This window comes from Ursus americanus, chromosome 12 (assembly GCF_024610735.1).
Source record: "Ursus americanus isolate L20-20 chromosome 12, mUrsAme1.1.p, whole genome shotgun sequence".
Classification (NCBI taxonomy): Eukaryota; Metazoa; Chordata; class Mammalia; order Carnivora; family Ursidae; genus Ursus; species Ursus americanus.
Window position 1 is genome coordinate 44,750,598 of NC_142138.1, and position 19,552 is coordinate 44,770,149.

At 40.1% G+C, this 19,552-nt stretch overlaps 2 pseudogenes; both read right to left on the reverse strand.

The window, feature by feature from the left end:
- Positions 1-498: 498 nt before the first annotated feature.
- Positions 499-12,633, reverse strand: LOC123794891 (eukaryotic translation initiation factor 2-alpha kinase 1 pseudogene; annotated as a pseudogene).
- Positions 12,634-14,940: 2,307 nt separating this feature from the next.
- LOC123794890 (small ribosomal subunit protein uS2 pseudogene) lies at positions 14,941-15,878 on the reverse strand (annotated as a pseudogene).
- Between the last annotated feature and the right edge of the window lie 3,674 nt (positions 15,879-19,552).

The following is a 19,552-nucleotide window of genomic DNA, read 5'->3' on the forward strand; positions in this document are numbered from 1 at the left end:
GAAATAAAGTTATTGTTTAGTAAATATTTTCCCCACTTCTTTGAATACATATCTGTCTTTTTCAGTAGCCTATCAGATTGATAAATGTTGAAAAGTTACCAATTTTTAAAACTGCATATACCATAAATATAGAAGAGTATATAAGTGAGGGTTTTGACAAATTAAATGTAATCCTGTCATTGGCCCTCAGATCAAGACACAGCGGTATGAACACCCCAGAAGCCCCTCTTGCCCCTATTTTAACACTACCTTCTTCCTCCCCAGAAGTAACTACTATTTTCTAAAACCATAGATTAGTTTTGCCTTTTATTTTATGTAAATGCAATCATAAATAATACACTCTTTTTTTTAACTTTTACAATTTTAATAAGTCTTGTACAGGCTTACTAAAGAAAAGTATTCTACCCTGTATACCTAATAAAAATGGAAAATTTACATTCCATTTGACTGGCTTAAAGAGTTTAAGACCACTTTCACATTTATAGAGCCTAATTAAGGCTAGACAGGCACATTCCCATCTTCCATGTCATCCTTAACCCTTTTGTCCTGAGAAAGGAGGCTTAGCTGTTTCTTTAGTTCTTTTTTTTCTTTTTCTTGTTCTAGTATCTTTGTAGGGTGAGAATAACATTTCCACAATTTTGGAAAAGTTCACTTGATGGCAGCTGAACAGAGCAGACAGTCTCTGAGTTGCATTCTTTCTGGTTAAGTGCTAGATACACTTGGCTTGTGTTTTACTGAAGGATTCAAGTATTTGACCAGTTCTTAAACCTGTTAAAACTTGTACTTGTTCCATTTCTGTTCCAAATGGCTGAAAGAGCTCTGGTAGGATCACACCCAAGTTATACATATCTCACATGGCATCACACTCACATACTTCTAACTCTTCAGGTTAAGGGTGTACAGACAAGTACCTACTCTGGAAGTTTGTGTTGATGTTCTCCTGTCATGTCTATTGATCCAGTCTGTGTTGTTCTGTATGATGTCTGTGCAGGCCAGACCAAAGTCTCCTATTTTTACTTGGTGATCAGGGCCATGAGGAAAATATTTCTGGGCTTCAGATATCTGGGTACTATTCTTATGTTATGAATATAAAACACACCTTCCTCCAGTTCTTGAAAGATTTTTATTGCAACACTGGCCATAACATAAGGACATGCAGATTGGCCTCCACACTCCCGGCCCTGCTTGGTTCTCTCAGCTATCCAGTTCCACAGAGAGAGTCCCGCAGCTGGATCTGGATGTGCAACATCAGGTGATGTCTGCCCCAACGAGTTTTACGTTTTCTTCAGAATATTCCTCGATGGATGTGAAATTCTCTTCTAAGTCTCAATCATGCCTAAGTGGCAGCTGATGTTCAACAATCTGGAAGACAAATCAGCCAAGCTATTTTCTTGGAGTAAAATGAATGACTCAAATTCACTGGCATCTTTTGTGACTAAATTGATGATATAGTTCATCAATCTGTTAGTCTGATTTTCAGTGCCAGATTCTCCTAAGGATTTTTCTTTTTCTTTTTTTTTTTTTTTAAGATTTTATTTATTTATTTGACAGAGATAGAGACAGCCAGCGAGAGAGGGAATACAAGCAGGGGGAGTGGGAGAGGAAGAAGCAGTCTCATAGCAGAGGAGCCTGATGTGGGGCTCGATCCCATAACGCTGGGATCACGCCCTGAGCCGAGGGCAGACGCTTAACCGCTGTGCCACCCAGGCGCCCCGAGGATTTTTCTTTTTCTAAAGTGACCTTGGCAAGGATAATGGATGAGCTGTTACTTTAATCATTTTTAACGTCATATTGATTTTTGTCATCCTCCTGGTTGGAGCTCACTTCCAGAGGTGGCAACTGAGTAGAAATTCTATCTTGCATTTGGACCACCTGAGCATGTTCTATCCAAGCATTATGATGGCCTGACAATGTTAGGATACTGAAGACCTGCCAACACCTTCACCTACCATAGTACCTTCATGCAATCTGTTTAGTTGCACCCTTAATCAGGATTTTTTTAATTGCAAAATACTGACCATCTAATTTATTCCTGATCTTGTATACTCTTTCGTATTTACCTTTCTCTGAGTTGGCAAACTGTTGTAATTCACTTAAGTAACATGAAGTTTGTTCTTCAAAGCTGCTTCCCTTGATCTGATCTTCTGGATGTGAGAATTACCCTCACAAGGATCCTGAGGAGCTCTTAAGCTGACATCATTAAATGAGCAATAGCTTGGGGCGCCTGGCTGGCTCAGTCAGTAGAGCGTGTGACTCTTGATCTTGGGGTTGTGAGTTTAGGCCCCACGTGGGGTGTAGAGATTACTTTAAAATGTTTTTTAAAGATTTATTTATTTTAGAAAGTGAGAGAGAGCACGGGAGTGGGAGTAGGGGCAGAGAGTGAGGGAGAGAAGCAGACTCCCTGCTGAGCGCAGCCCTGATGCAGGGCTCGATTCCAGGACCCCGAGATCATGACCTGAGCTGAAGGCAGCTGCTTAACTGACTGAGCCACCCAGGCAGCCCCCCCCCACCCCGCCAGTGTACTCTTTTATTTGATCATTGTTATATTTGTGAGTGTACTAGATTTCTGATGCCACTGTAATAAATTAAGACAAACTTAGTGACTTAAAACAGCACAAATTCATTCTCTTACAGTCCTGGAGATCAGAAGTCCCAAACTATTTTTATTAGGCCAAAGTCCAGCTATCAGCAGGGCTGGCTCCTGAATCTGAAAGTTGTGAGTGGAGCATCTGTTTCCTTGCCTTTTTTCAGCTTCCAGTAGCTGCCTGTAGTTTTTGTAGCCCCTTACTCGGTATTAAAGCCTCTGCTTTCATCATCACATCACCTTCTCTTCTTCTATAGTCTAACCTTCCTCTGCCTCTACCTTTAGGGCCCACCTGGATGATCCAGGTTAATCTCATTTCAAGATCCTTAATTTAATCACACCAGCAAAGCCTCTTTTGCCATATAAGGTAACATTCACAGATCTTGGAGTTAGATCCTAGATATCTTTGGAGGCCATTATTTAACTTGCTTGAGTGAGATTTGTTATAATGTATGTGTTTGTAGTCATTCATTCTCACTGCTGAATAGTATTTCATTAATTTAACCATTTTTATTATATCCAAAATTTTCCCCTTCTACCATTGATGGGTATTTGAGGAATTTCTAGTTCCTGGCTATTATGAATAATGCTGTGGAGAACATTCTTATACATGTCTTTTGGTGACTGTATATATGCACTTCTGTTGAATATATACCTGGGAGTGGAATTGCTGGGTCATGGGGTATGCACATATTTGGTTTTAGTATGTATGTCAATTTTCCAAAGGCTTTTAAGAGGGCACTATTTTAATATGTACCATTATAATGAATTACTCTAAAGGTCTAGAGGCCTGACAATGTTAGTGAATTTCTCAAAATACTTAAATTTTACCAAATGAGTTATATTTGCTACAGCAGGTCTGTTGTTATTTAATATCACACAAGATGAAAATAAAAGCAAAAGTATTTGTTCTTATTACACAGTAGTATTGTGCACTCAGATTATTGCTCCTCAGAAGAAATGCAAGTTTTAGATAATCATAAATAGTATGTTGAGTTTATAAATAGAATGTTTAGTTATGGAAAATACATGATTTACATTTTAATTGAATTAAAATGTTTTATAACTTTTTTTGGAAATAGAGATATTTCCTCATACCCAAATGGCCACCAGGAAGAATTATCTAATCCAGATAGCATAGACACTGCCTTCGACTGGCTTCACTTGGACTGTGTTTGTTTCTTTTCTTCTCTGTCCCCAACACCTTGGCCCCTTCTACTTTTTACCTTGCCCCACAGCATAGAATATCATGGGTAGGATTAGCCAGGGTGAAGAGAATGGCTGTGTAAATAGCATCCTTTCACCCACCCCCCCCCCCAAGCATCACCACTGATCCTTCTCCTATTTCCTCAAAATAAACGATCTACTCTTACATATGTACTTAAATTTGCTCTTTCCCTATACAAGATAGAAATGAAAAGAGAAAGCAGGGAAGCAAAGAAGGCAACTTTTAACTTATTATCAGTTCCTACCAGAAATCAAGCAACTTAGTAGAACCTTAGAATTTCTTAATCTCTTAGAATTTAGGATTTCTCAACCTCGGCGTTATTGGCATTTGGGGTCAGTCAATTCTTTGTTGAGAGGCTGTCCTGTGCATTGTGCGGAGTTTAGCAGCATCTCTGGCTTCTATGTACTGGGTGCCAGTAGCACCCCCCCACCCCTTGTGACAACCCCAAAATACCTCCAGACATCCCCAGGTTTCTGGGGGAGTGTGCAAAATCACCCCTTGTTGAGAACTACTGCGTTACAACATCAAGGCTTTTACTTTTAGGATAGGGTACTGAGGAAAGACTGAAACTGAACCTCTGTTTGGAAGCAACATGTGTGTAAGTCAAAAAAGACAAAAAGAAGCAAGGTGCTTTGGAGAGAATAGGCCTGGGATTAAAGTATATTTTGAGGAAAGTAAGATCTTGAAGGTGGCTCTTGACTTCACATCTGCGGATCCCTTTACCCCCTAGAAAGCTGGTCCAGTTCTTAAAAATCTACCTGCTTATGCTTTTCACCCAGAGATCCTCGCCAAACCCAGTTTAAGATAAATCAGGTATACTGTCTCCTTACAGTATATATCTTTTAGCAAGTATTTTTAATTGCTTTTATTGTGGTTAAATATGCATATAAAATGTACTATTTTAGTCATTTTTAAGAGTTCAGTTCAGTGACATTAAGTACATTGATATTGTGCAACCATCACTATTTCCAGAACGTTTTCATTATCTCACACTAAAATACCCATTAAACAATGATTCCTCATTCTTCTCTCCCTGCAGCCACTGGTAACCACTGTTTTGCTTTCTATTTCTAATGAATTCAGTGATTCTAGGTACCTCACATAAGTGGAATCATACAGTATTTGCCTTTTTGTGTCTGACTTAGTTCATTTAGCATCATGCTTTGAAGGTTCATGTTGTAACATGTATCAAACTTCATTACTTTTTACAGCTGAATAGTATTCCTCTGTATGTATATGCCACATTTTGTTTATTCATTTAGTGTTGAATGAGTAGCTTCCGCCTTTTGACTATTATTGGTGCTAGGGACATAGGTGTACAAATACTGGTCCCTAATAAGCTTGTTTTTTTGAACACAGAGATCTATATTTTGAGAGTCGAAACAAGGTAAGAAGTATAGTACAAATGCACATATTAAGATAGTTTGTAATATATGATAAATATGACATGAATGAAGGGGATACTTTTGTACTAGATCTTTACCTGTGTTATTTCATGTTCTCATTACCTCTGAGAGTTAGGTCTTGATAATCCAGGGTGGCAGACTGGTAAACACAGGTATACCATCAGAAGTAATAGATACATATAGTATTTTACTTTATGAACCTTATATCTTATGTTTAATGTAGTTGATGTAGAAAACAATATAGTCCATGGCTATTTCCTTTCAATTTCATATTATCTACTTTTTGTATACTTTTGTATACTTTTTATGAATAGTACTCATTTGTCACTGGTGTGAAATATAGTAGTGGAGCTAGAAGGAGATTTTCCAGAAAAAAATTTTAGTGTATTCGAGAGGTTTTTTACCGGGGATTGGGAGTGGAGGGAAAGTGATAGTATTAGAAAGGATGTATCTGGTGATGGAAGAAGAAACTATGCTTGCTGTTAAGGCAGCTGAAGACCCTCTGACTACTAAAGGAAAATGTGGCAGGCTCAGAATTGTTTGGTTATGCAAGATGCTTTTCATAAGTTTGCTTCCTTTATTATGCCTATAAAAGATACCATTAACATCGTATTTATGTCATTAATAAACTTCCAGGATCCATGTAGTACGGTATAGTAGTATAGTTAAGATAAGAAGAGACAACAATGATACTTATTTCAGAAACATTTATTTGGTGTATTACACTGGATAAGGTATGTTCTATAAGCCTGAGGTTTATATATGCAGTTGAATCATACATGTAATTGTAGCCAAATTTTGGTCTGTCTTTAGTATAAACATTTTATAAATAAGGGAACTAAATTTAAAAGAAATTAAGTAATATGATAAAATGTAGCAAGTGGAGGCATCAGAATTTGAACCCCAATATAAGTAGGTCTAAGGACTATGTTTCTTCCACTAGATCATTCTGCTTTCCCTCCAGAAGTACTCTGGGAATACTGGGATGAATCTTTAGATCTTTATTTGAAGTCATTTAAAAAATTATAACCCTTCCTGAGGATAGCGAAATTGTGTGCTATTGCAAGATAATTACAGAGCTCATAGTAAGGAAGCAGAAGTAATGTCTGGTAATGTTTTTGGCTCCCTTTTTCTGCGCACTGTTGTCCAAATGATTCAGTGTTACGCAGAATACAAAATATCGTTATAGAAGCTATTTCAGAAAGTTGATTTATTTTATAGATTTTTTGTTTTTGTTTTTGTTTTAGAGAGAGAGAGAGAAAGATAGTGTGTGAGCAGGGGGAGGGACAAAGGGAGAGGGAGAGAATCTTAACTTTTGGGGCATGGGGCTTGGTCTCATGACCCTGAGATCTTGACCTGAGCCAAAATCAAGACTCAGAAGTTTAACCTACTGAGCCATCCAGGTGCTTGCTTTTTTTTTTTTTTTTAAAGTAGCTGCACACCCAGCATGGGGCCCAACGTAGGGCTTGCACTCACAACCCTGAGGTCTTGATCTCAGGTGAGATCAAGAGTCGGATGTTAGCCAACTGAGCCACCCAGGCGCCCCTATTGTATAGGTTTTTTATAAGACTTTTCTTCTGGTCAAAATACTTCAAAGATTGGGGCGCGTGGGTGGTGCAGTCGTTAAGCGTCTGCCTTCGGCTCAGGGCGTGATCCTGGCGTTCCAGGATCGAGCCCCACATCAGGCTCCTCCGCTTGGAGCCTGCTTCTTCCTCTCCCACTCCCCCTGCTTGTGTTCCCTCTCTCGCTGGCTGTCTCTCTCTCTGTCAAATAAATAAATAAATACATACATACATACATACATACATACATAAATCTTAAAAAAAAAATACTTCAAAGATTATAGAAAATGTGACCTGGAATCGGGTTTCTAGAATTTCATCTTACCCAAATGTTGTAGAAATTTGGAATTCTTTGGAATAAGTTCTCAATCAAGGCCAAATTAAAAAATTTAATTGCAAGTCCCCTGTTTGTTTATATCCCAATAACAAGCTTACTATTTATACAAGTAGGAAATAAGATCTGGTAACAGTGGCCCATTATTTAGAATTTTGAAATTAAAGATTGTGTTCTTAATGGTACTGATAAATCAACAGCTATTATTATATGAAGATAAGGCTTGGAGAAGGTGCTGCCTCTACCTTTAATGTAGGCATTATTTCATAGTATTCCACTATGATCACACCCTGAGCCAAAGGCAGATGCTTAACGACTGCGCCACCCAGGCACCCCAATCATCTACTGACTTTCACTCTTGCAGGAGCCCTATTACCGCATAAGAAATCACTTAAAACTCAGCACCTTAAAACAACAATCATATTATTTATTACAGTTCTGTTAATTGCCTGGCCTCAGCTGAGTGGTTCTGCTTCACATACTGTTTGAGGCTGCAGTCATCTGAGGGCTCAACTGGAATGAAATGTCCAAGATAACTCACTCACATGGCTGGTAGTTGTCACTGTCAGGTGGGATCTCAGCAGGAGGGGTCATTTGCAATTCCTTGATTCTCCATGTGGCTTGAACTTCTTAGAGCATGGTAGGATTCTAAGGAGTGTCTCAAGAGTATTCCCAAGGGAAGAAAATAGAAACTGCCAGTCCTCTCAAGTCCTGGGCTCATAAGTCCAAGAACATTACTTCCATGACATTCTATTGGTCAGAGCAATTTCAAGGCCAATCTAGATTCAAAGGGAGAAGATACAGGTATCTCTCACTTCTCAAAAGTTCAAGTATTACACCACTCACTTTTAAGAAAGACCTACACTGGGGCACCCGGGTGGCTCAGTCAGTTAAGCGTCTGCCTTCAGCTTAGGTCATGATCTTAGGGTCCTGGGATTGAGCCCCACATTGGGCTCCCTGCTCTGCTTCTCCCTCTCCCTCTGTGATCTCTCTCATTCTCACCTTCTCTCAAATAAATAAATTAATTTTAAAAAAATACATTAGTACCCATTTTTGCTAACCAAAAGAAATCTGAAGGGGCTTTTTGCTGTTACAAAAAAAAGGTGAAAAGGGAAAATAGCATTCAGGGTTTGTTTGGCAGAGAGCCCTTATAGAGGCAGTGTGCACGCTGAGCAGCAGAATGGCATCACTAACTCCTTCCCAGGGAACTACACTTAGCTTCTCAGCAACAAGCTGCCATAGCTTTGAACTGAGTCTGTGAGCATCTCTACTTTATAGTGATTTATTTTGTGCATCTGTTAGCAAGATGTGTCCCAAGGTGTCAGAAAAGCCTAAGAGAGGTTATTTTTTCAGTCTGAGAAAGCTCAAAAATTTTTTTCATCTAAATTAATAGTAATTGCATCTTTGTCTCATGCCATTTCAGTTTACAAAAGTTTTCATAGGAAAGCTCTACTTTCGGATAGCAGGGGAGACCTATATAAGCATACAGGAAGAGAATGAATTGTCGGGAGCTGTCTTCAGAGACTAGCTGCCATACTTGTCTTTGCACATGCTTCTTCTTTGGTCTGAAATGCCTTTTTTCTTTTTCTGACATTCAAACTGCAAGACCCAACTTACATTTCAGCCCACATCTAGAGCCTTCCCTGATACCCTCAATGCACAGTCAGTAGCCCCTTCCTCCATATAGTCTGTGCCTGTGGTATATATTTCTATTTTTTTATCTATCATTTCTTACCATAATTTGTTTGCTTACATATTTTTCTGTGAGAGGGTCTAGGGAACAGTAATCATGTCATCATCATCTCTCTATCTCTAGTAACTCTCATAGTAAAGGTTTTTGCAATTGAACTTGCACATATCTGCTTGTGATCAGTACTAATTCAGTCTGGTGTCCTACACCATCAATGTTCTTGGTGCTTCAATGTGGGGCCTAAAGGGAGATACTCAGTGAGTATTCAATGGTGATAATAATGGAAAAGGGCAAAAATTGCCTTTTAAATATTCTGTTTAGGAAGAAAGAACCATGTCTGAATCTTTAAATAAAAAATTTCAGGAAAATTGGTATTTTAGTCCCGAAAGTTTTAAACTTATCTGAACAAATAATTTTCCCAGCATAGCACATTCTCTGGTTCTAGGAACACCAGATTAAATGCTATACCATATTCAGAAAATGGGAGCTAATCCATCAAAATCCTAGAAGAGTACACAGGCAACAACATCTTTGACCTTGGCCATAGCAACTTCTTGCTAGACAGGTCTCCAGAGGCAAGGAAAACAAAAGCAAAAATGAATCATTGGGACTTCATCAAGATAAAAAGCTTTTGTACAGCAACGGAAACAATAAAACTAAAAGGCAACCTACAGAATGGGAGAAGATATTTGCAAATGTCTTATCCAATAAAGGACTAGTATCCAAAATCTATAAAGAACTTATCAAACTTAACACCCAAGAAACGAAAAATCCAATCAAGAAATAGGCAGAAGACATGAACAGACATTTCTCCAAAGAAGGCATACAAATGGCCAACAGACACATAAAAAAATGCTCAACATCACTCAGCATCAGGGAAATACAAATCAAAACCACAATGAGATACTGCCTAACACTGATCAGAATGGCTAAAATGAACAACTCAGGAAACAACAATGTTGACAAGGATGTGGAGAAAGGGGAACTCTCCTACACTATCAGTAGCAATGCAAACTGGTGCAGCCACTCTGGAAAACAGTATGGAGATTCCTCAAAAAGTTAAAAATAGAATTGTCCTACAATCTAGCAATTACACTACTAGCTACATATCCAAATGATACAAACATAGTGATTCGAAGGGGCACATGCACCTCAATGTTCATAGCAGCAATGTCCACAACAGCCAAAATATGGAAAGAGCCCAGATATCCATCAACAGATGAATGGATAAAAAAGGTGTGGTATTTGTATACAATGGAATATAACTCAGCCATCAAAAAGAATGAAATCTTGCCATTTGCAGTGACATGGCTGGAACTAGAGTGTATTATGCTAAGTGAAATAAGTCAGAGAAAAAGAAATACCATATGATTTCACTCATGTGGAATTTAAGAAACAAAACAGAGGAACATATGGAAAGGGAAGGAAAATAAAATAAGATAAAAACAGAGAGGGAGGCAAACCATGAAAGACTCTTAACTATAGGAAAGAAACTGAGGGTTGCTGGAGGGGAGGTGGTGGGGGATGGGGTAATTGGGTGATGGGCAATAAGGAGAGCATTTGATGTAATGAGCACTGGGTGTTGTATGCAACTGATGAATCACTAAATTCTACCTCTGAAACTGATAATACACTACGTGTTAACTAAATTGAATTTAAATAAAAAATTTTTAAAAATGGGAGCTACTTGAGGTATTTTAAGCAGGAGGGATTTAATACAGAAAATAAGATAACAAAATTGTTGGAAAGGCTGGAGCTGCTAAAGGAGGTCCATGTTGCCCAGTGATGAAGAACTATAGGAAGCTGCTTCTTCCCCTGGAGCCCACAGTTGCTGGCAGAATTCAACTCATGCAAGAACCCATGACCTAAAGGAATTGTGCTCCTCTGCTCCCATGCCGCTGATGCAAACTACTAGAAGCCCATGTTTAGCTGCTCTCCAGATCCCGCAGGAACTGACTGTTAGGACAAGAGGGTGCAGCTTGGCTGATGTCACCACTGCCTGAGCTAGAAGATTGTTTCTATTTTCCTTTAGCTTTCCAATCTCTTGCACATGCCCACTGTTGACTCAATCCGGAACAGGATTCCTGCTGGCTAGGGAGTCCAGGGAAATTTCTAACTTGCAATACAATAAAACTGTGTGGATGATGCTGAGCACGTCACAATATCTGGAACGTGGCATTATAAGCATAGCTTACAAAAGGAATATAGTAATTATAGTTCTCACTATAGTTGTGCCCAGACTAGAATTTTACGATGGAAGAGTTTCTGTCTAAAGCTTTTAAATAATTGATAGAATAAATAAGAGGTTTTTTTGAACCAATGTCTAAAACTGGAGTACTAGTGATCTTAGGTAACTTTCAGCCTTAGTCTTCTTACTGGCAAATTAGAAAAGCTTCCTGACTTGGCAGTCTTTCAAAGGTAGACAGGTAGAAGGATCTTTAAGCCTATGAGGGGAAAATTATGTATGTGTACATATAAATATGTGTGTATCACTGTATTGATACACACGTAGTATATTATGTGACAAAAAGATACTATTTGAGGAAATGGAATTTTATTTTTGCCACCCAGTGACAGTATGATTTTGGTGGAGTACTTCCCAAAAGTTGAAATATAGCTCCACTAACGTTTATTGGGCATTGGCACTGTGCTTGGCACTAGGAATACAAATATGCATATTATACATTCCAATTCAATAATGTTTGTTAAATATCTACCCACTGACTATTTAGGTCTTGGGTCTACCAAGATGAACAAGGCCAGATTTTTTTTCCCTAGGAGGTATTCATAATCCATGGGAAAAGACTGGTAAGCAAATGATTGCAAAATTGTGGTAAGTGTGTTGATAAGAAACTGGAAGTATGACCAAAAATGACCGAATGGTGAAACTTTAAAATTTAATTTACAGGGCGCCTGAGTGGCTCAGTCGATTAAGTGGCTGCCTTCAGCTCAGATCATTATCCCAGGGTCCTGGGATCAAGCCCCGCACTGGGCTCCCTGCTCAGTGGGGAGCCTGCTTCTCCCTCTGCCTCTGTGTCCTGGCTGTGCTCTCACTTTCTGTCAAATAAATATTTTTTTTAATATAACTGATAATAAGAAACTTGGCATTTACTTAAAATTATTCAAGAAGATGCCACGTCTCAGGGAAAAAATACTGGGTCTGGAATGAAAACATCTCAGGCTGTTAGAATTGAAAGTTTTTTGGTTTTTAAATGTATGTAAAATGCTCACTTTGGGAACTACTGAAAAATATTTTTTTAAAGTCATGTAATCTCACCACAGAGATAGCCACTGGTAACATTTTGATGTATTCCTTTCTAATCCAAGGGCATCTTTTTTAAAACAAGGAAAATAAAACCAAAATGAGGCCTCTAAGTCCACAAGGCATGATAGATTGCATGTAAATTAGAAGGCAAGAAAAAGAGAGTGAGAGTGAGAATGAGAGAAGGATCCATTTGGGCCAAATATTTCAAACTTCAAAACATACACCTCAACTCAGTATCTTTTTCCCAATTCTCATTCCTCCACTTGTACTTGCCCTTTTTAGGAAGGCATCACCATCTGTCCAGTCACGCCGTCAGATACATCCATCTACTGTCAGAGTAATCCTAAAACAGTCTAACTTGATTGTTCCTTTGATTGAAACCCTTCAACAAGTCCCCATAGATTTTGGTATCGAGTGTCATCTTCTTATTTTAGCTTCCTCTTCATCTAGCTCCCACCCACCTTACTAGCTTGACCTGTCTTCTTGCTACCTGCACAGGTCTCCCCTGCAGCCGTAGTAATCATTTTGTACTTCCACAAAGGTGTAGCAGTGTTCTCCAATCATCTCTGTCTTTCTACATGCTCTTTTCTCTCTCTTTAGAGTACCATTACTCACCTCCATCTTTTCTCTTTAATTGCTTCTCAAAAATTCAAGGGTTGCCTTTCTGGATGCTGCAAACTATTCTGTTGCCCCACTGTACCATGCACATATCTCGAACATAGCATTTGTCATGCTGTCCTGGAATTATTGCTGTTGTTGTCTCTTATTCAACTCAACCAAGAGCTCCTTGATGATCTTGAGACTCCTGCTTCTATCACGGTAACCAACATATAGTAGATGTTATAAGGTTGAGGGAATTTATGTAAATTGATAGATAAAAGGATTGGTGAATTTTTTTTTATCAGTAATCTTCAGGAAACACATTTAGAAATTGTTTTTTTTCCTTAAGATTTTATTTATTTATTTGACAGAGAGAGAAACAGCCAGTGAGAGAGGGAACACAGGCAGGGAGAGTGGGAGAGGAAGAAGCAGGCTCGCAGCAGAGGAACCTGATGTGGGGCTCCATCCCAGGACTCTGGGATCACGCCCTGAGCCAAAGGCAGACGCTTAACAACTGAGCCACCCAGGCGCCCCTCAGGAAACACATTTAGAAATTGTAGCACATGTTGTTAATTGCTTACACAATAGCCGTCTCCCCTTTCTTTATTATCAAAACTCAAGTTTCAATGTGGCAGTGTACCCTAGGGCATGTATCTTGATAGATCCAAGGCAGGCATGGCATCCCCATCCCTCTTTGGCAATAGTACATTTTGATTGAGCCTGATAGGGCATAGAGAGAAGCTATAGAGGCTTCAGGGAGAGGTCTTGTTTCTCTTCTTTTTTCCCTTCCTGCTATATTTACTGTTCTGTAAGGGATGTGAAGCCTGGAGTTGGGGCAGCTGTCCTGTAATCATAAGGCAAAAGGTTTGAGAACAAAAAATAACATGCTGAAAATTGTGGAGGGGGAAAGACAGAGAGTCTGGGTCTTTCATGAGATCATTGAGCCTTACCAATCCTAAATTGCCTATCAGATACAGACTTCCTTTTATGTAAAATAATTGAAATAGCTTCATTGTTTAATGCACTGTATGGTTGAATGGTGGCCCCCAAAAGATATGTCTATGTCCTAACCCTCAGAACCTATGAATGTGACCTTATTTGGAGAAAAGGTCTTTGCAGATGTAATTAAATTAAGAATCTTGAGATAAGGTCATCCTGGATTATCTGGATGGGCCCTTAATCCAGTGACAAGTGTTCTCGTGAAGGACACACAGAGGTGGGGTGCCTGGGTGGTTCAGTCGGTTAAGTGTCTGACTCTTGGTTTCAGTTCAGGTCATGATCTCAGGTCATGATCTCAGGTTTGTGGTATCAAGCCCTGCAATAGGCTCTGTGCTCAGGGGGTCTGCTCCTCCCCCTCTCCCTTTGCCCCTCCCCTTGCTCACATGCTCACTCTCTCTCTCTGAAGTAAATAAATAAAAAATTTTTTAAAGATTTTATTTATTTGAGAGAAAGAGCATGCGCACGAGTTGGGGGAGGGGCACAGGAAAAGGGAAAGGAAAAAGCAGACTCCCTGCTCAACACAGAGCCCCCTGCGAGGATCTGTCACAGTACCCCGAAATCAAAACCTGAGCGAAAATCCGACACTTGACTGAGTGAGCCACCCACGTGCCCCAGTAAATAAATAAAGCTTTTAAACACACACACACACACACACACACACACACACACACACACACAGAGGAGAGATGCACAGAGAAGAGGAGAAAGTGGAAGCACTGGAGAAGGCAATGTGAACCCAGAGGCAGAGACTGGAATTATGCAGTGACAGTCCCAGGACTGCCTGGAGCCTCCAGAAGCTGGAAGAGGTAAGGAAGGATTCTCTTCTAGAGCCTCTGGAGGGAGAATGACTCTGCTGACACCCTCATTTTGGGCTTCTGATCTCCAGAACATGAGAAAACTACTCCTGTTGCTTTAAACCATCCCGTTTGTGGTAATTTTTATGGCAGCCTCAGGAAATAACACAAACTGTGCGTCAGTTCTCTGTTGGATTGCAGCCAAAGATATCTTAATTAATATAATGATGATTTTTAAGTTCAAGCTAAACTTATGGAAAAAAGGTTTCGGTAATAATTCAGGAAAAGAACCTGGAGTCCCTGAAATTTGTTTCCATAGGATTTCAAACTAAGATTGATATCAATGTTGTCAGATCCGGGATTTAAGCATATCTCTGACTCCACTTCAGTTTCCCCTACATCACTCTCCCTGAGGGACGAATGGGTGGTAGCAGAGACGTAAGTTATACCTTAAGACCATTTTTTTTTAAAAGAAACTTTATTTTCCATCAACCTTCTTTCCATTTTGTTTGCCTTTGTGGAAGAGGAAGACCACTCATTGTCGTTCCTACCCACTGCGTGGCTTGAGCAGTGGGAGCCGCAGACCAGTCTTCTGTGGCAGGCTGCGCACTCCAGTCTCCAGTAGGGAACTGCTTGATGGCACAGAGGGCGCCTGCACGCCTCCAGACCAGGCTGTGACTTCAGGTTGAATAGCAGTGAACGCAGGAACTGGAACAGTCCACTCACCCTGAGTCCTTCTTGGTCGCAGAGTTCTCAGCAGCGACCTGCCCTTCCTTTTCAATCTCTTCAGGATCTCTGTAAAAGTAGAGATCAGGCATGACCTCCCATGGTGCTCACAGGAAATGGTGCCACACATGCACAGAACTTCCCAGGCCAGCATCCGCCCCATCGGACCCACTGCATGAGCTCCCTTGTTGTTGCAATGGGTGGCAATGTCCACGTAGTGCAGAGGAGAGTCTGTGTTACCCAGAGCAATGGTAGGTTGACATAAGACACCTCTGTAAGAGACTGGTGGTCAGCCCTGGGATCAGTAACCGCCAGCAGTCTCGGCTCTTAGAGGGCTGCCTGCGTCTGGTTAGTGAAGGCTCCAGGAGTGAAGCGGCCAGCAATAGGAGTGTCTCCAGTAGCAGCAGCAAACTTCAGCACAGCTCGCTGGCCAGTATTCCTGTATGATGATACTGACATCAGCCAGATTTTTAACGGCAACAACGGCTCGAGCTTCCAGCAGAAGCTTCTCCCAGGTTCTCTTCAGATTTATGATGTAAATGCCATCACTTTTCCTTTTGTAGATGTACTGTTATATTTGGAAGTCAAGGTTGGTGCCACCTAACTGGGTTCCTGCTGCAAAGAATTTGAGGACATCCTCCTCCTTCATTTGCAGGACATCAAGGGCTCTGGACATTGTGAAAGTTTCCCTCTAAGTTATGACAGGAATGCAGAATAATGCCATATGGACTCCTCCCTGGGTAGCATGGAAAATCTCCCTAAGACCATTTTTTATAAAGTTAAAGTCATCCCTGGTCCAGCTCAATATAGGACTTTTTTTGGTTCCTATTTTTAAATATAAGCAAAAGAGACCGCGATTTGAGGTAGCTTCAAAACATGTATAATTTAGAACAGAAAAATAACATAAACATTTAAAAATCAGGAAAAGAGTAGAAAGAAAATCAAGACCGGAAGATGTTTGGAATACAAATATGCAAACTATCAGGTCCTACATAATTAGAGTTGAGCTGCAAAATTGAAATTATTTGGGGTCAAAGTAAAATTATGTGAGTCATGTTTTCCTTAAGAAAAAACACATTAGTTTCAAGAAAAGGAAAGCTTTGCTTTTCCTGGCACTTATTCTTTAAGAAATATTCGTGTAGGTTTCAATTTAGATATCACTTCCTCTAAGAAGAGTTTCCTGATGACATCCTCCCTCCAAAATAGGTACCACAACTGTGTGCTTACCATTGTATCGCTAGTAAGATCCCTACAAGACTGTAAGTTCTTTGAGCACAAAGACTGATTAGCTTACTCATGTATCCTTGGTACCTATTCCATTGTCTGGCACATTTGCAATAGTCAGTATTCGTTGAGTAAGTGGGTAAATGAGACTTCATGAGGGAGGGGTCTAGTTCCCATTTTAATGATGCACTGAATTATGATTCAAGCTGTGAGTGGGACTAGAATTTTCCTTAGAAAATGGCTTGGAGTATGTTCCAAGACATGAAGCAGTTAACAGTTTAAAGCCTGATTAAAATTATTTTACCCTACAAAACATTCACTGTGAACTTAGCAGCTGTCCTCTGAAGTCATAGAACAGTGTTAGTAATGCCACATGGAACATGGTTTTTAAGCAACACAGCTTCCTGTTAAACCCTCTGAGATGAACCAGCTGAACACACTTATGTATCTTAGTATCACTTAAAGCGGGACAACCAGGCAGCACGTGTCTCCTAAAGGGATTGACATGAGGCTGACAACACTACCTGTGAAGTATTCTTGCTCCCCAAGAAATTTGAATCTGCAAGTTTCTTTCTTTTTTTTTTTAAGGTTTTTTAATTTATTTGAGAGAAAGAGACTGAGGGGGGAGGGGCAGAGGGAGAGAGAGGATGTCTCCCCGCTCCACATGGACCCTGAGATCGCCACCTGAGACGAAACCAAGAGTCAGACACTCAACTGAATGAGCCACCCTGGCGCCCCTGAATCTGCAAGTTTCTAAAAGCTAACTTTCATTATAGGAAACAGAGGGGATAAAGGAACAACAAGGAAGCAAATAGACAAATCCAGAATGTGGTAAATTCAATAGGACAACTGATCTTGTCTCTGCAATCAAGTCAATGTCATCAAAGAGAGGTGAGGAAGAAGAGACTGCTCTAGATTAAAAAGGTTTAAGAAACAACCAAATGCAATTAGTTTAAAAATCTGATTTTAACAAACCAATTATAAAAAGATAACTTTGATATAATTAGGACAATCTCAAAAAGATCTGGGTATTAGATGATACCAAAGAATTATTGTAAGTCTGGTTAGGTGAGTTTCTCAGTTTGGGTTCTCCCAGACCCAGAGATAAAGGTTCAAATACAAGTAGTATATTTGAGGAAGGATCCCAGGAAACACTGGAAGAGGAAGAGGAAGTGAGATGAGGAAGGAATAGAAGCCAATAAAAGCTGCACTATTAAGCAACTTAAGCCCTGTGGGCAGGTAGAACTTAATCTCACTGATGTACTTGGGGAAATAGTGTGGAATATACCTTGGAGCTAATCCGCACCCCCAGGCCAAGGGACGTGGGTTACTTGTATACCAGCTCCCATCAGGCTTTGGTTTAGCTGTGCCCATGGGAGAGTGAGGCAGAGTGAGCTCTTCAGTGGCCAGAGAAAGCCCTCAGGCCAAGAACATAGACTGAAATGGTAAGGGCCAAAGTGATGTGGGGGAAAAGCACCAACACTATTTGCTACAGTGTGATAATAGCATGGTGGTGGTGTAAAAACATGTCTTTTCTTTAAAAATGTATACTGAAATATGTGAGGGTGAAATGATCTCTGAGTTTGCCTTAAGATACTTTAAATCTTTTTTGTTGTTGTTGTTCTTAAGATTTCATTTATTTATTTCAGAGAGAGAGCACGAGTGGGGAGGGCCAGAGGAAAAGGACAAGCCCACTCCCTGCTCACCGGGGCTCCATACCAGGACCCCGAGAGATCATGACGTGAGCTGAAGGCAGACGCCTAACTGACTGAGCCACCCAGGTGCCCCAAAATACTTTAATAATAAGAAAATAAAAGGGACAGATGAGGAGTGCCCGGCCGGTTCAGTCAGGGGAGCATGCGACTCTTGATCTCAGGATTGTGAGTTCAAGCCCCATGCTGGGTGTAGAGATTACTTAAAAATAAAGTCTTTAAAAAATAAATTAATTTAAAAACATAAAAGAGACAGATAAAACAAATATGGTAAAGCTTGATAATTATTTAAATCAGTCATTACAATTATGTAAATCAATCAGTACATGGAAGTTAATTATGCTAACCTCTCTACTTCTCTGTATATGAGAATTTCTTGCAATAAAATATTTTTAATGTACATTTAAGTAATGAAAGTATGTCAGTTGGACTGCCTGCAGTAATTGGATATAAATCATAGCATTTAGAGAACATCTGTCAAAAATAAGGTTTTTCGTTTTAAAGATTTTATTTATTTATTTGAGAGACAGGGAGGGAGCATGAGCGGCGGGGAGGAGCAGAGGGAGAAGGAGAAGCAGACTCCCCTCTGAGCAGGGAGCCCGATGCAGGGCTCATGCGAGCTCAATCCCAGGGATCGATCCCGGGACTCCAGAATCATAACCTGAGCTGACGTAGGCTGCTTAACTGACTGAGCCACCAGGCGCCCCAGTAATCTTTTTATTTTTAAAATAGTTTAACTTAAGCTATTCTTTCTAGTTCCAGGTTTGGCCTAAAATGTTTTCACAGTAGTACAAGCTGTCTGGGGTCTGGGTACTACCTTTTAATTTCTCTTTTGGGATGGAGCCAATAAGTGAACCAGACCAAATACATTTTACAGATGGTCCAGTAGCGCAGGGCTGCTGTGGCCTTGCTAGGCGGGTGTGTCAGGATTCCCCCACCCTCTGTAATTGGTTTTTTTTTAGCATCTGTGAGGCCCTCCCTTTTCTCAGCTGCAGACACAAAACTGCCTGCTTACACACAAAAGGAAACCCAATACCAGCCCACCAGCTAAAGTCTTGGGCTCCTCTTGCTTTCGTTGACAATCCTGGATTTAGACTCTTCTTGCCTTCCTGGACTTCTGACACTCATGTGCATAGATCTGATGATAGAATAGTCAAACACTTTTCCCTGGATCAACAAGTCACTGAGCCTCAAAGCTTGCTTGCCTACATCAGGTCTACCCACTATGCCCAATGACTTCATTAGACTTTTAGGTTTGGCCTTTTTGCATGCCCCACTATACCACTTGGCACTGTTTTTTAATTATTGGTTCATATCTGTTATGTTAATCCCTTGAGAAAGGATTATAGTAGTTGGCATTTTTTTGTAGGTGACAAAACCCTGACATGACTACCTTAGGCAAAAAGAAGAATCTATTGACTCATGAGA